Source organism: Symsagittifera roscoffensis, unplaced genomic scaffold (genome assembly GCF_963678635.1).
Source record: "Symsagittifera roscoffensis unplaced genomic scaffold, txSymRosc1.1 SCAFFOLD_359, whole genome shotgun sequence".
NCBI classification, from domain to species: Eukaryota; Metazoa; Xenacoelomorpha; order Acoela; family Convolutidae; genus Symsagittifera; species Symsagittifera roscoffensis.
The window spans coordinates 6,084-12,166 of record NW_026970731.1 but is presented as its reverse complement, the minus strand read 5'-3'; positions in this window follow the sequence as shown (position 1 = coordinate 12,166).

Below are 6,083 nucleotides of genomic sequence, written 5' to 3'. Positions count from 1 at the left end.
ATCACATAATGGTACAAATAAAATGAACCTAATATCAGCAAATTCTCGATTATTCACTCAAGCAGAGCTACGACTCTCAACTCTAATGAGAGAATGTACAGCCATAATATATACACTTACAGAATATGAATTTCTGATACTTGGATCAAAACATCCCACAGTTTTATTCACAGACCACAAACCAATCATCTTTCTTTTTACACAGAAATCTAACCCAAACCACCGAGTTTACAGATTTCAACTAATTCTAATGAAGTTTCCAAACTTACATATAGTTTGGACTGCAGGAAAAAATCTTGCATTACCAGACACCTTAAGTCGAAATACACCACCTGAATTACTTACACGAAAAACAACAGTTGAAATACCCAAAAACATAAAATTCTACCTTGCAGAAAACGAAACATCACCTCGATTAGAATGCAAATATGCAGTTAAAACTGATATTGAACAATCACAAATAAATAATTTACAACATTTCCCACTTTATTTAGATTGTCAAAATAATCATTATGAAGTTGACCTACTTGGAACATCAACTTTTAAACCAATTCCATATTCTCAATGGATAAAAAATAACACCCAACAAAAACGAACAAAACAACACCTACCTAAAAAAGACCATTTTCCACTAATTGAAAAAGAAGATTTAACTGATAAAATAAATTTATCAGGACCACAAACAAATGATTCAAAATACACAATAAATCAAGTTTTTGACCTTCACGACCCACTTGATACAATACCCTTATCTAAATTCGAAGTTGAAAACATTTTTCTCCCCCCAACAGATACGATTACAATTTCAACACTGAAACAATATCAAAACCTTGACCCGATAATTCGACAACTAAAATCATGGCACAAATATAAAACTAAACCTATCAAAGCAGATTCAACCATTCTAGGAAACAAAACACTCCTCCGATACTTTCGCAAATTTAACAACACAACAATCAATGAAACTACAGACCTTTTAGAATACAATTTAAACGAATCCACAGTTCCCTGTCTCCCTATAAGTATGATTCTTATAGCTTTTAATATTTCACATACACAAAATATTAAAGGACACTCTGGATCAGAAAAAACATATTCAAATTTTATACAAAATTTTTACTTCCCAAATGCACCAATTTGGATAAAAGTACTATGCAATGATTGTATAGTATGTCAGCTAAATAAACCTTACCCAAATCAAAAACAAGTAGCACAAAAACAAGATTTTAAAGGACAAAGTTTATACTTTAATCACCGTATCTCATTTGATACTAAAGGACCAATTTCACCCTCATCAGAAGGAAACTCCTACATTATGGTAATTGTTGACGCATTTACACATTATGTAGCACTTAATCCAGTACCACATTGTAACGCTTATTACGCATACACAACACTCTATGAACACTGGATAGCAAAATTTGGACTACCAGAAATTTTAGTTACAGACAATGGTACAGAATTCATAAATAATGAAATAATAACACTATGTCATTTATACAACATTAAACACAAACCACGTACATCTCATGCACCTTGGACAAACGGCTTAGTCGAAGGTATGAACCGTTCATTACAAGAATATCTTAGATGTATCATCAACGGAAATGATACAAAATATACCGAATGGTCAGCAGATGTAAAATTATTTCCCTTAGCATATAATTCACAAATTACGACAACTTTAGGAATGTCACCATACGAAATGGTTTTTAACCAAAAGCCACGCAAACCAATAATGTTTACAGCAAATTCACATAAAAACGCACAAGGTTATTGTCAACCAAATAAAGACTCAATTTGTTATAACCTACCTTTACATACACACGATGAAGATCATTTTCATCACCCACAAATTCTTAAATTAGCCTCCGGTACACACACCGAATGGATTTTAAATAGAGATAAAAAACACAATGAAATTTATCAAAAAATAACAAAAAAGTTATTACAAAGACAAAATATTAATGAACAAATCAATTCACGTTTTACACCAGCTTCCGATTTAAAAATTGGAACATTTGTTTTAATACCTAATATTAATACTCACAAAGGAATTTCTAAAAAATTACAACCCCTCCGAAAAGGACCCTATCAAATAATTGAAAAACCCACAGATGTCACATATAAAATTATCGACTCAAACAAAAAAGAAATCGTTCAACATCGAAACAACCTATTACCTTATTACCCAAAAGAATACGCACTCCGCGAATTAACTCAATTATATTCTTTCACAGGATTAAAAATCATTCAAAATGAACCACATCTAAAAAACACAGAACAAAATGATAACCCCACCGAAAATCAAAACACAAAACCAACCGCCACCAAAAACAATACACAAAATCATAAAGAATCTCCAAAACAAAGAAAAAATAGAAAAATGACAGAACAAATAATACCCCAAGAAGAAATAGACAAATCAGAACATAGAAAGACAACAAGACTCCGAAATCAACCACGTAAAAACTACAAAATGTTCATCCCCCAATCTAAAATATTAAAGAAAGTAGAATTTAAAAAGTAATTTTAAAATTTTATACTTCACAATCTTGAAACCTCCGTAACATTTTTCATTTCCATTTTTCAAAATAACATGCTCACAAAGTACGCAATAATTCTAGTTCAAAATAGACCAATAGGATTCATCCAATCCGCCACTTTCTCTAACTCAAACTAAGATCAATTAGACGAATAATCTAGAACTCCAGGCACATCTCTAACTATAACTTTACAACCTCCAGGTCAAAAATAAGCAAACCACTCCAACTTGACAGCTAAAATAAATATCACCATAATACCGTACCCCTCCCTTATCTAATAACCCAAAGATCAACAATATTTCCCCAACTCAGACCACGAATACCCCCAAAACAAATTTGATAACTTAGCCTAAAGTCACAAAATGAAGATTTTAATTAGCCTAAAGTATAAAAATCTCACCATACCCCGGATCATTTGACAAACAAAAATAAAGAAAAAGACGACCTCCCAGTCACCATGAAAATTGCCCCCAACAATTTTTTACGAAACTCAACCCACTTGTCAAAAAACTAATAAATAATTCGACCACACTAGAAAATCGCCTCAAACAGCAAAAAAATATTCGACCAAGAGATCATTTCTTAAATGCTTTTCTCTCAAACAGTCGCTCAAATATTTATCAATTTTAAACATTTTTTTTCAATACTTCAAGCCTTTATAATATTTCTTTTTGATATCATTGAATCTTTTCTAATAATCATAATAATTTTTTGTAACATTTTTTTAATTTTCTACACAATAATTGAACTATTCCTCCAACTTTCCAAAACCCTTGAATATATCCACAGGTACGATTTTAACAACTTGTCTAAATGATACGAACAATTTTCAGTAGAACTGATATTTTTTTATTGTTTGTAATTTTCATAACATTTCTATTATCCCTCATTTTGACAATATGTAAATGTATAAAGAAAGCAATCATCACATTTGCCCTAGCAACAATTTTTCTAATTCTTTTTTTAGAAGAATATTATAATAAACATAAACCTTCCCACTAAAGTAACAATTTAAAAATCCATCAAAAATTGCTACCCAACAGTCACAGAATCAGTCTTCACCGACATCATCCCAAGATAATCCAACACCACCTTCAACTACTCAAAACCCTCAAACATCTACACGAATTTCTTTTCAAGACAATCCATACACTTTTGAAGAACGGCACGCTCGTTTATCTGAACCACTAGAACCAGTTCAACGACAAGCATCCCTAAGTGAACCAACATATAATATTTACCCAACACTACCACAAGAACTAAATAGAATACGAAACCTTAGTCAAAACCAAAACACAGCAGAAATAAATAGACAAATTATACATCCTCGACGAAATAGAAATTTTCAAGCTCCCCGAGTTCATTTTGATATACCTCAATCCCCAACACAAACCACTCCAGAAAACACCACTGGTATCACACCAGAAACTCCTACACTTTTTTCACAACGAAGCACTTCCAGTCTACCTTCAGACTACTTAGGTTCAACACCAACATCTGAACAGATACGTGAAAATCCCTTTAACCCCCCAAACCTAACATCACGACTACCATATTGGACTACAAATTCATTCACACAAGGTGAACCAAATTTAGTCAATGACCCCATAGATATTTCTACGAATACAACAACATCCTCATCACTACCAGAAACATTATCACTACCATCAACACCATCAATAAGTCAATTTTCACCACTACCCTTTAACTTAAATTTTCCAAATAATCTCGACGCCAGATATCGAGAACAATCATCTATAAATATTCCTTTAAGATTAGATTGGAATACATTCACAGCACCTCCACCATTATTTGGACAACATCAAGAAAGTAACCGCCTTCATAACTGGGCACTTAATAGATTACAATATCGTCAAGATATTCACAACGATATCCGTGATCACAATATTCAAATACTCCAACAAAACAGTTTACAATTAAAGTTTGAAATCACAGTTAAGTTAAATAATATTACCCAACATCCCTACCCATTAAATCCACCTAACATAACAGCTCAATCACTACCACCACCGTTTATAACTACTGAAGTAATATACAAATACGACAGATACACCAAAAACACAATTGGTTACATTACATTTTATAATCCATACTCAGGATTATCATACACATGTATATTCTAAAATTATTAATTTTTCTCCAAACCCTTTTTCTAATAACCTCAAATCAAAACATAAACCCTTCCCCTCGTACAGGACCACAAGATTTATTAGTAACACATTACGATTGCGAAGAAAATGAACAAAAAACACTACATAAATATGCAATCAATCAGGTATCACAATGTGAAACAGAACCACAAGCTATAGAAACCACAGATATAATAGCAACACTCTATTCAAAAGCCCGAGCTACAACAGTTACAGGTTATAAATTCACAGCAACATTTTCCGAAAAGAAAGTACATTGTTCACAAGTCTCGAACGGAAACAAAAACCGACTTGACCATGAATCATTCTACCAAAGTAATATAGAACGTCTTTTACATCTCAATCCCGACGATTGTAAAAATGAATTACTTAGACTAAACATCACACAAAATAAAAACTCCCAAAGAAAATTAGTTAATTTTCAAGTTTTTTCAGACTCTGTACATCAATCACAACTTGAAAGACACCAAGGACATATAAAACTAGACGAAAAATACCCGTATAACGGCGCACACGGACGATTAACCTATGACCTACACGATAAACATTGGATACCACACATTGGTATAAATAACCCATCAAACTGCAAAGCAGACACGAAAAATAAAGGATACCAAGAAATAATGTTTTTCGATTGGAAAATACAACTCGAAAAAATACAACTCACACGAGATTTATCTGATAATACAATGATCTATCAAGGAATCCGACTACCTTGTAAAAACGATCAAGGATATTGCGACCCTACAACAAGAACACAAGCAACAATTGTTTGGTTCCCCGAAGACACATGTACAACATTTCAAGTAGCAAAAATACACGCTCGTATGATAAAATTTCACGAAAAATATTTCATACAATCAATTCCATATGAACAAGTCCATCCATCACGCAAACTAAGTTCCGATTTTAGAAACATAGACAATATAGAAAATAAATTGACACGTTTTCAAATATATCAAGAAACAGAACTTGCATGTAAATACAGGAATCCACTTCACAGAACACAATACTCTGAAATATTAGTTGAATATGAAAAAGGATTCGACATGACCACTGGTAAAGTAAAAATTGACCCATACGCCACAGGTCATCCTCTAAACGAAGGAACATCCTATATACCAGTTAATTTTGAAAAAAGCAACGGACAACCTGGTGGACATCTAAAACCTTATGACACCAGAAGCACACGCTTACAAGAATTATCACTAATGAATACTACATATTTTGGTAATATCCACTATGATATTCATTTGGATATGAAACTAGACTATACAATTAGCCGCATTTTTCAAGAAATGTCACTCTCCGAATTAGAAACACTACATCAACTATGCGAATTAGAACGAACACAAATACTACAATC